Below are 11,493 nucleotides of genomic sequence, written 5' to 3'. Positions count from 1 at the left end.
CAAGATTCAAAGTATCTAAACAAAATTAACAAATGGACAAAATAAATGAATGAATTAATGAATGAATGAACAAAAGTAGCCATGTGCCCATGAATGCCCACATAGGGATGTTCCTCGATCTTGACACACAGCCCTCTAAAGACCATAAACAATAGGACACAATAATAACTAGAAAGGAAATCAAGGCATGCTAACCAGAAAAGGAAAAAGCTATGATTATGTTGTAAAAACAAACAAGAAATGAAAACATTATTTTAAAAATGTATCTCAAAAGCTAGTAAGTGAAAGTTAGTTAGCCAGGAGTCAAATGTAGTCAATGGCAGGGAATTTCTGAATAATGTACAACAGTGTCATGTGGAAGAAAGGACAAAAAGACAGTGAAACGTAAACAAGTCAAAAAACCCTAAACTATTTCTTTCTTTTTAAAAAAATTTTTTTTTTTTATTGTACTTTAGATTCTGGGGTACATGTGCAGATCATGCAGGATTATTGCATAGGTACATACGTGGCAATGTGGTTTGCTGCCTCCATCCCCCTGTCACTACATCTGGCATTTCTCCCCATGTTATCCCTCCCCAACCTCCCCAACCCCTGGCTGTCCCTCCCTTGCCCCACAACAGACCCCAGTGTGTGATGCTCCTCTCCCTGTGTCCCTGTGTTCTCATTGTTCAATATCTGCCTATGAATGAGAACACGTGGTGTTTGATTTTCTGTTCTTGTGTCAGTTTTCTGAGAATGATGGTTTACAGATTCATCCATGTCCCTACAAAGGACACGAACTCATCATTTTTTATGGCTACCTAGTATTCCGTGGTGTATATGTGCCATATTTTCCTTGTCCAGTCTATCATCAATGGGCATTTGGGTTGGTTCCAGGTCTTTGCTATTGTAAACTGTGCCACTATGAACATATGTGTGCATGTGTCTTTATAATAGAATGATTTATAATCCTTTGGGTATATATCCAGTAGTGGGATTGCTGGGTCAAATGGAATTTCTATTTCTAGGTCCTTGAGGAAGTGCCACACTGTCTTCCACAATGGTTGAACTAGTTTACACTCCCACCAACAGCGTAAAAGTGTTCCTATTTCTCCACATCTTCTGCAGCATCTGTTGTCTCCAGATTTTTTAATGATCACCATTCTAACTGGTGTGAAATGGTATCTCAATATGGTTTTGGTTTTCATTTCTCTAATAATCAGTGATGATGTGCATTTTTTCATATGTTTGCTGGCCTCATGTATATCTTCTTTTGAGAAGTGTCTGTTCATATCCTTCACCCACTTTTGGAAGGGTTTGTTTGAAAAAACCCTAAACTGTTTCTAAGCGTTGAGCTGCTACTGGAATTCAATAGTTTTTGGCAATCAAAACACAAGAGTCCTATCACAGGTTGATGATGTACCATATAAATTGATGTTAATGCATTAATGCATACTGTTTAAATTATCAAAATTGTTTTAACTACAGGAAATATGTGATGCATTTTGGAGCAATATCCAAGATAGTAATTTTGATTGATACATAAATAAGTATACTCTCAGGTATTTGGAAAATTCTTTGGTTCCAGAAAAATTTTCCCATTACGGCCTGAAAAAGAATAAAAAAACATCATTGTATTATTGGCATGATACATACACAATATTAAAAAGTTGTCATGTTAAAACTGCATACATGACCTATAAAAGCATTAATGATTTATAGAACTATCCGACTTGCAATATTTAAAGTCAATATTTAGAATTCAGTGTACTTTTAGTATTCTGCATTCATTAATTTTTCTAATATTTAATACACTGAAATATTTCCAACTGATATGAATTACAAAAGCTATTCATTGCATACTATTCCTGAAATAAAAACTGATTTTCTTGCAAAGAAAATAGGAAATAAAAGTTTTCAGATGCATTAAACATTTGGCTGTGCTGTGTATATGAAGACTGACTGCCAATTTTGGGATTCTTTTGCATGCAAGTTATCTAAGTATAGCCAAATAATTGATTCCACCCTGTTTATTTGAACAGCAGATTAACTTACTTATCAACAACTTAACAGCATTCTCTTTCCCCTGCCCCTTCCTGCTCTAGCTTGCCCAGGGTCTCTGCATGTGTTGGCTGATTAGTATGATTTTCAGATATTATGACAGCATGTCAGGGATCCAGTTTTATAATTTGTGTTGTGAAAAAAATAAGCTTTTTAATTTATATGACATAGTTAATTATAACAGCAGGTAGGTTTTTATTAGGTTTATTTTTTTTTAATACCAGGACCAGAAACTTGCTTGGGTAGAACTGAAGGGTGTCTTGCGTCTTTCCAGGAAGACAGAAATCAACATGTACTCTTTTAATTTCTACTATAAAGAAGAATGTCAAAAATGAAAGGCTTGGCCCCCATTTCTTTTGATTCAATAGGCTTGGGATGTGGCCTGACTGCCTGGTAATACCAGCTCATTAGGTCATTTTCATGGACACCAATGTCTTAACATTTCACTTATTCATGGCAGAGAAAATGCATTTGCTACTGCCAGAGAGGAAACCTTTCAACACTTATCAGAATTTGACTAAAGCAAAATCTTGATCTCTCAGAAAATAGTGATACTGTCATAATGTCTCTCTCTCTCTAGTATTTTACAGAATGACCAGCAGGTATCTCAGCACACCATAAATAGAAAGGATTTCAGAATGATTTCTACAGTATCAGAAAAGTAGTTGTATTTTCCTGTGTATTTTCTCCTTACATGTTCTCTCTTCTTAAATATTTTGAATAGAAACTTATAGCTTTTTTTCCTTGACCAAGCCTCCTCATATTTATTTCTTTTTTGCATTTAAGCAGGACATTGAGAATGTAATATATCTTATCTATGCCAGATCAGACAAATGTCAGATTAAAGGAAAAGCCAGCTGCTCATCTCTGTACAGCAAATGAAAAGAACCAACAAGCATGACTTCTGTCAACAGTAAACTAAATTTAGGTAGAAGCAGCCCAAATAGCTGCTTTAGCTGCTCTGATTTCTATTCATTAAATGTGCTTAAGACCTTTAATTGATTAGGGCCAAATTAATTGAGATTAATTTCAAAGCAAAATGAGAAAATTTGTTTTTAGTGTGTATTCATGTGAACATTACCAGATATAAAAAATAACTTTTGCCATCATTTACAATGGGATCTCCACTTATTTGCTATGGATTGAGTTCTTTTCTAACAATTTTTCACTACAGAATTCATTTTTCATTCATTTAATAATTTATTAAATGTCTAATATTACAGAACATTGGACTAGCATGTGCAGTTTTGGAGATAAAAAGGATACTTTCTGCCCACTAGTACTTCAAATATTAATACAAAGACTAAACAGACAAAAATGACAGTACGTTATGATAAATATTCTGAAAGGATTATGCACAAGTTCCTGCAGAAACACAGAAGAAGGTCATTTTTCTTAGACCAGAAAGGATAATAAATACATTTTACAAAAGGAAGAAACAAAGTTATCTGAATTTTGGGTTGAAGCCTATTCTGAAATTTTCCAAACATGGTGTAAGTAGAAGTAAAGGGACAAATGTCAGAAAAAAGAAGCAGCGGTACCTAGTAGCAATATGCAGATTTTCCCAATGTGTTTCAAACAACACACAAAGACATTGAGTAATTTTAAGTCGGAGAGTAAAATGATCAGAATTGTTCTATAGAGATCACTCGTGAGTAAAGAGTGCACTGAATTGGGCTGAGGGTGTAAAGTGTTGAGGGTCTGCACAGAGTCAGTGTTAATGAGATTCTTAGAAAGACAGTGATTTGGGAGACATTAAGAAAACAGAATAAAAAGACGAGGGAAAAAGAAGAATCAGGTATAACTCAGGTATAGGTTTCTGGCTTTGGCTCTTGGATAGAAAAATATAATTCAAAAGTTCTAGACTACCACTGTAAAATAATTAAGAAAATAAATGAAAGAAAACTGATAAAGTACAAGGAGAAATGTTTGAAATACTATTATTGTCACAATACATAAGAAGCTGCTCCATTTGACTACAAAAACTGACCTTGGTTTTAGTTCAAAAACAAGTCTGGTCATCAGTAAAGCTAGGTAGACACTTAGCCAATGTTAATAAGCCAGAGTCAGCTATGGTTTATTAATCTGAGAACCATGGATGCATCCATTAAATAATATTAAGACCTCAATAGGTCTTCCTCATCCTCTATAAATGAATTATGAATAAGACAAAACCAAAAGCTGTTTAAGAGATAACAAGAATTGAAGAATTTGCAGCAGATGGTACCAGCTGTGCACATTTAATTCCAGCTCAAACAATCTGCCAAACAGTTAGACAGAACTGCTTTTGCATGTGAAATTGGAGTGTCTCAGAGCCAAGGAAGAAATCTGAGAGTAGTCTTTCTGGCATTAGTTATCAAGCCTTTTATTATAATTAATGTTAGTGGACACAAACCTTCTTTCCTTTCTCTGCTTTCTTTGCACTATGTACATTCTCTCTCTCTCTCTCTCTTCTCTCTCTCTCCCACTCTCTCTCTCTTCCTAACTCAAATAAGCATATACACACATTCACAACATATACATTGAAATATTTGCATCGATTAAGTAAAGAATAAGTTTAAAGAATTAATTTGTTAAAATGCAGTTTTCTAGGCATTCAGGTATTCAGCATATATACACTAAATAAATACAGGTACTCTAAAAAGGGCTTACTATGGACATTTTGAATATATATTTTTAAATGGATTCTATTTCAATCTATAAATACATTAACTGCAAATAACAAAGCAAGAGTAAAGCAAAGGAGTATAAATATTACAAGATAATCTTTTTAAGAGTATGAGTAAAGTCCATTGGAATGGACAAATACAGCAAACCTGGAAAAATTAGAGCTGAACTCAGAGTTGAAATATGAAATTTGGATGGGCTAATGGAAGATAAGCAAGTATTAAAGGTCAAGGGAGAAATATTTAAAAGGGCTCTAATGCAGAAATGTAAATACAGCCAGGGCTTGCATTTATCAGCATGAACTCACTAGATGGAGGAAACGTCCATGAAGGTCTTAGCTATGAGATTTAAGTGCATATTTGTATCCTGAAGCTAATGGTATTGGGAAACTATGAAAATTGGAGAAGATAGCCATGATGATGTGACTACACACTGTGCTTTATAGAATGGAGCAGAAGCGGAAAGCCTGAAGACAGTCAAGGTAACAGTGAGGTTTTTGCAGTAACACATGCATGAAATAATTTCTGTTTGGGATCAGATGATGACAGGAGAATAGATTGAAGAGGACGTAGTGAAGTCTTATACAAAGAGATATTTTTACATATTAGTGTTAGATTCTAATATAAATATAAAGAAGAGAGAGGCATAAAAATTAGGTTTTGACTCTGAGAAGTTGGAACAATAAGGGCCGTGATTATGTAGAGGTCATCAGAAGAAGCAAATTGAAGGAGAAAGGAGCATATAGATGAGAATAAATGCAACTTTGCTTCATTAAGATTGAGACGTTAAGATGAAAACAAAATGTGCATGGCAAGGCTCAAAGTAGGGCTTGATAATGCTAGGTCAGACAGAGATTTGTGTAAAACTCATCCAGAAGAGGGGATAGTAATAAGAATACATACATGTTTTGAAATAAAAGAATGTTAGTGAAAATGTATAAAGGACTCAAAATGCTCCTATAAAGAATAATGCCACTCAGGGTGGAAATAGGAAAAATACTCCATTGGTGGGAGAGGAGAGAGCTCTCAGAGATCCAGTTAAAATCCAGTAGTGAGGTTCGTTAAGAGCAGTGTCCTTGGCAGAGTCGGGTACCATATTAGTTTCCCAGGGATACCATAACAAATTTCCAAAAACTTTGTGCCTTAAAACAACAGAAATTTATTTTCACATAGTTTGAAGGCTGCAACTGATCCTTTCTGGAGTCTCTGGGGGCAAATTCATTTTATGTCTCTCTCCTAGTTTCTGGTGATTGCCAACAATCTTTGACATTCCTTGGCTTGTAAACCCACCAAACCAATTTCTGCTTCCTTTTTCCTACCACCTTCTCTGCTGTTTCACTGAGTCTCAAGTCTCTCTTTGCCTTTTTTTTTTTTTTTTTTTTTTACAAGGACACTTGCCATGGATGTAGATTCCACCCTAAATTCACGATGATTGAATCTCAACATCCTTAATATAGCTACATCTGCAAAGACTCTTTTTATAAAAAAAAATTAATTTCTAATTGACAAAAAATATAGAATATATTTATAAGAAACAATGTGATATTTTGCTACATGTGGAATGATAGAATCAGACTAATTTACATGGCTATCACCTCACACACTTACCAGTTTTTACAAACAAGATGTTATTTACACATTCCAGGTGTTAAGACTTAGAAGTATCTTTTGGGAGGGGCCACTCTTTAACCTTCTAGAGGTACTAGGAAAATGATGTGGAGTGTTAAGGTTATAAGATAATTTATAATCTCATACCTTTGTAAATGATTAACAAAAATTCTGTGAGGTAACCAGTTATTCCCATTTTACAGATAAAAAACTTAAGGCTCAGAGAAGGGACATCAATGGACATATTTATTGTTATACTGTTATTAAGATGTGACAGCTTTCTTACCCTAAAGACATTTTTGATTCTAGTTTTTATATTATCTTAAAAGTATCACTACATGTTGACCCTGACCCAGAAAGACGTTTACTCTATTATTTTTACTGCAGAAAGGATGACTTTGTGTTCAGCCAATCATACTTTTTCCTCATTCTCTTGTAACCATTAGGTGTGCAAGTTTTCTGACCACATACAGAGTTTTTGTTTTGTTTTGAGAGAGATTTTCATTACATCGCCCAGGCTAGAGTTTCATTACATCGCCCAGGCTAGGTTTTTGAGAGAGACTTTCATTACATCGCCCAGGCTAGAGTGCAGTGGCACAATCTCAACTCACTGCAACCTCTTCCTCCCAGGTTCAAGCAATTCTCCTGTCTCAGCTTCCCAAGTAGCTGGGATTACAGGCACCTGCCACTACACCCCGCTAATTTTTGTATTTGTAGCAGAGACAGGTCTCGAATTCCTGACCTCAGGTGATCCACCCACCTCGGACTCCCAAAGTGCTGGGATTACAGGCGTGAGCCACCGTACCCAGAAGAGTTTTTGTTTGTTGTTGTTGTTTGTTTTGTCATTATTCTTTGATTTGATTATATTGTGCTTGTTTGTTTTGTGAGAAGGGAAAATTTAATTATAAAAAATGAGGATCAGGATTTTTCTGGTGTCAGGAGATGCATACTTTAAAAAATTTAAGTAGTCAAATTGAGTGGTGACCACATAACTGTTGGACAGTTTAACCTCCTAAGAGGTGCTATTGTAACCACGTAAAAATCTATGTCATGCATTGGATACCACTTTAGTATGACTCAAACCTACTCTAGACAAACAAAATTTCTCAAAAATCAGATTGATATTCATATGCCAGATATGTAAATTCTGGATGCATGTGTAAATATAGCATGTATTTATAGTGTCACTATCAATAACTAGAGGAAAAAAATTCTAAATATAACTATTATAAATACAATCATGTAATATATTTTTACCTTACTAAGTGTCTTTATAATAAATGTCTGATGACTTCAATCAACTTAAAGGGTTAAATGGAATCTTTTTATAAACCACTGCATAAAAATACCAAAACAAATTGATTTGCTTACTCAATGAAACAATTCATTGATTGAGTTGTTTACAAATGTAACACTGGAGGTTTATGTGAATTGACAAACTTATGGTCTATGTACTGAAAAAGAAAAAGAGAGGAGAGAGATCCAAGATGGCTGATGATTAGCAGCTCGGGCACGTACCTCCCAGTGAAAGCGCAAAGAACGAGAGGACGCCACACTTTCAGACGAATATTAGTTGCTCACGGACCACGAGATTCCCAGTGGAGGAGCTCCACGGGTCACCAGGGCGACTCTTGTGGCCGGCGTGGCGGTTTTGCTGGTGCCTTAGCACGCCAGTTCTTGGTGCAGAGTCCGGAGATTCCCGGGCAGAAAAGCACCATCAATCTTAACACCACTGTTTTGGCCGGCTCAGTGGATTGCTCAGATTTCGGCGCAGGGAATCAACAAGTTGGACGTCAGAGACCCAGTTAGAAAGTCGGTAATTATAAAGACGACAGACGGACAAATATATAATGAAGGGAAGAAACCAGCGTAAAAAGGTAGAGAATACTCAAAATCAGAATGCCTCTCCCTCTACAGGGGATTGCAATTCCTCATCAGTAACGGAACAAGGCTTAATAGATTACACGTGTGTTCCAATAACAGAAGCAGGTTTCAAAACGTGGGTGATAAGAAACTTCTGTGAATTAAAAGAACTTGTTCTAACCCAATGCAAAGAAACTAAGAACCTTGAAAAAAGGTTTGACGAAATGTTAACGAGAATGGACAATTTAGAGAAGAATATAAGTGAATTGATGGAGCTGAAAAACACAACACGAGAACTTCGCAAAGCATGCACAAGTTTAAACAGTCGAATTGATCAAGCAGAAGGAAGGATATCAGAAGTCGAGGACCAGCTCAGTGAAATGAAACGAGAAGACAAGAATGCAGAAAAAAGGATGAAAAGGAATGAGCAAAGTCTCCAGGAAATATGGGACTATGTGAAAAGACCTAATTTACGTTTGATAGGTGTACCTGAATGTGATGAAGAGAATGAATCCAAGTTGGAAAATACTCTTCAGGATATCATTCAGGAAAATTTTCCCAACCTGGCAAGGCAGGGTAATATTCAACTCCAGGTAATACAGAGAACACCACAAAGATATTCTTCAAGAAGACCAACCCCAAGGCACATAATCGCCAGATTTATTAGGGTTGAAATGAAGGAGAAAATACTAAGGGCAGCCAGAGAGAAAGGTCAGGTTACCCATAAAGGGAAACCTATCAGACTTACAGCAGATCTCTCAGCAGAAACCCTACAAGCCAGAAAAGAGTGGGGACCAATATTTAACATCCTTAAAGAAAAGAACTTTCAACCCAGAATTTCCTATCCAGCCAAACTAAGCTTTATGTGCGAAGGAAAAATTAAATCTTTTGCGAACAAACAAGTACTTAGAGAGTTCACCACCACCAGGCCTGCTTTACAAGAGCTTCTGAAAGAAGCACTATACATATAAAGGAACAACCAATATCAGCCTTTCCAAAAATATATCAAAAAGCAAAGAACTTTAACACAATAAAAAATTCACATCAACTAATGGGCAAAACAGCCAGCTAGCATCAAATGCCGGTATTAAACTAATAAATATTTTAATTGGATAAAAAGCCAAAACCCATCGGTATGCTGCATCCTGGCCCATCTTACATCCAACAATACACAAAGACTCAGAGAGAAGGAGGAAGATTTACCAATTGAACAGAGAGTAAAAATGAACTAATAAACAAAAAGCAGGAGATGCAATTCTCGCCTCTGATAAAGTAGACTTTAAAGCAACAAAGATCAAAAGAGGCGAGGAATGACATTACATAATGGCAAAAGGATCAATGCAACAAGAAGAGCTAACGATTCTATAGATCAACGAGATAGAAAATTAACAAGGATATTCAGAACTTGAACTCAGACCCGGAACAAGTAAACTTAATAAACATTTATAGAACTCTCCACTTCAAATACACAAAACATACATTACCACCTCACACCTATTCCAAAGGTGACTATATAATTGGAAGTAAATCACTCCTCAGTAATCGCATAGCATTTCATAGGTTTAAATTAAATATTGGTTGGCTGTTTGTTTGTTATCTTCTTCCCTTATTCCTTCCTGACTACATCATTAAGTATAATTATCAGTATAAAAGAGGTTTTCAATACCCATTACTAAATTGCATTCTAGCCTGGGCAAGAAAGCAATACTCCCATTCTCTCTTTCTTTTCCTTCTCCCTCCTCCCCATTCTCTCTCTCTCTTTCTCTTCCTTTTTTCTCCTTCCTATTCTCTCTCTCTTTCTCTTTAAAAAAAAAAAGAAAGAAAAAGAAAAAGAAAAAAAGGGAGGGAAAAAAGAAAGAGAAAGCAAGAAAGAAAGAAAAGAAAGAAAAAAAGAAAGAGAGAGAGAGAAAGAAAGGAAGGAAGGTTGGCAAAGTTTTTCATTGTTTTCCAATCTCCACATCTCCCTGGCTGCTTTTAGCTTTCTAGCCTCATCTGTCATTCTTTTCTAAAAGTATAATTCCCTAATTGACTAAATTTTAAATGTGTGCATAGCTATCCTAACTTCATTCACATTTCTGGAAAACAACCGCCCCATCAAGATTTTTCCTGTTAGGCATCCTTAGATGATTCTAGAAAGACTCAAATGTTTATCTTTTCCATGTAGTTTTCTCCAATTCCCCAGCTATAAATAATTTTCCACCATCTTGGTATTTCACAAGCATCTCTCATAAAGTGGTTATACCTTACTGACATTCACTGTTGTTACTTAAGAATATATTCTATGCCTTTTATCACATTGCAAGTGCCTTTATGGTAGAGTAATACATACTTCTTGTTTTTGTTTCCTTGCAACAGGAACTCAAAATGATTTCTTAAATAAATGAAAGAATACTCAGATGAAAATAATACCTGCCACACAAATAGTAAAGATGAAATTGATTCCTGACCAGATGAGACAGATATTTGTACTTACAATCCAAATTGGATTATGTGTAGCCAAACTAAAATCAGCAGCATTGATTTTCTTTCCTATGATGGCCAAAATGATCATTCTAAGTCAAGGTCACTGTTATCTTTCTATCTGAAAAAAAGGACAATTATTTAATTTAGTTTCCTGTGTTCTTATGCTAGAAAATATTTCAATATTTATTAATTTTAAGATCAATAAAAAAATGAAATAACAGTGATCATTTGGGAAGCTTAAAAAATAGGTCAAATTATAAAGCAGTAAATATTAATAGTCAATGTGCTTCAAACACAAGTATAATACACATGTATATGAATAAAAATCTTTAAATTTGGAAGCATCCAACTAAATTATTCTCAATGGTTCCTTTCATTGAAGAGTTTACAAATATTTAGGAAAATTAACATCAATATTAAAAGTTACAAAAAGTTAGTGAATACTGCTTTATCACCAGCCGAGCAGTCTACTGTGAGTGAAAGGAAATTCCAAGCACAGGTGAAATGTTCTTGCCTACTACCTGTGTGCTGTGTTTTGCTATGTTGGGGCTCTGGGATTATAATAAAATACAATTTAAACACAAAGTTTGCATGTTTCTAGGATTGACTTTCGGTTATAAATTGTTTAATGCAGATATTTAGATTTCTCAGTTAACAAAATTTCAAAAAGCTGATTCTTAAGTAGACTAATGAAACAAAATAGAAAGAAGGTCTTACACATACTACCTAATTTATCATGGACTAAAAATCTGCAGAATAAAATGTATTAATGATTTTATTGTGCTCTGAATATTTGAAAATATGTATTTATCTCAAAAAATTGTTAATTTTAAAGAGCAGGGAATATGTAGAT

The sequence above is a fragment of the Aotus nancymaae genome, unplaced genomic scaffold, assembly GCF_030222135.1.
Source record: "Aotus nancymaae isolate 86718 unplaced genomic scaffold, 86718_ANA_hifiasm-v0.15.2.pri h1tg000036l, whole genome shotgun sequence".
NCBI lineage: Eukaryota > Metazoa > Chordata > Mammalia > Primates > Aotidae > Aotus > Aotus nancymaae.
Note: the sequence above shows the minus strand (reverse complement) of the source record.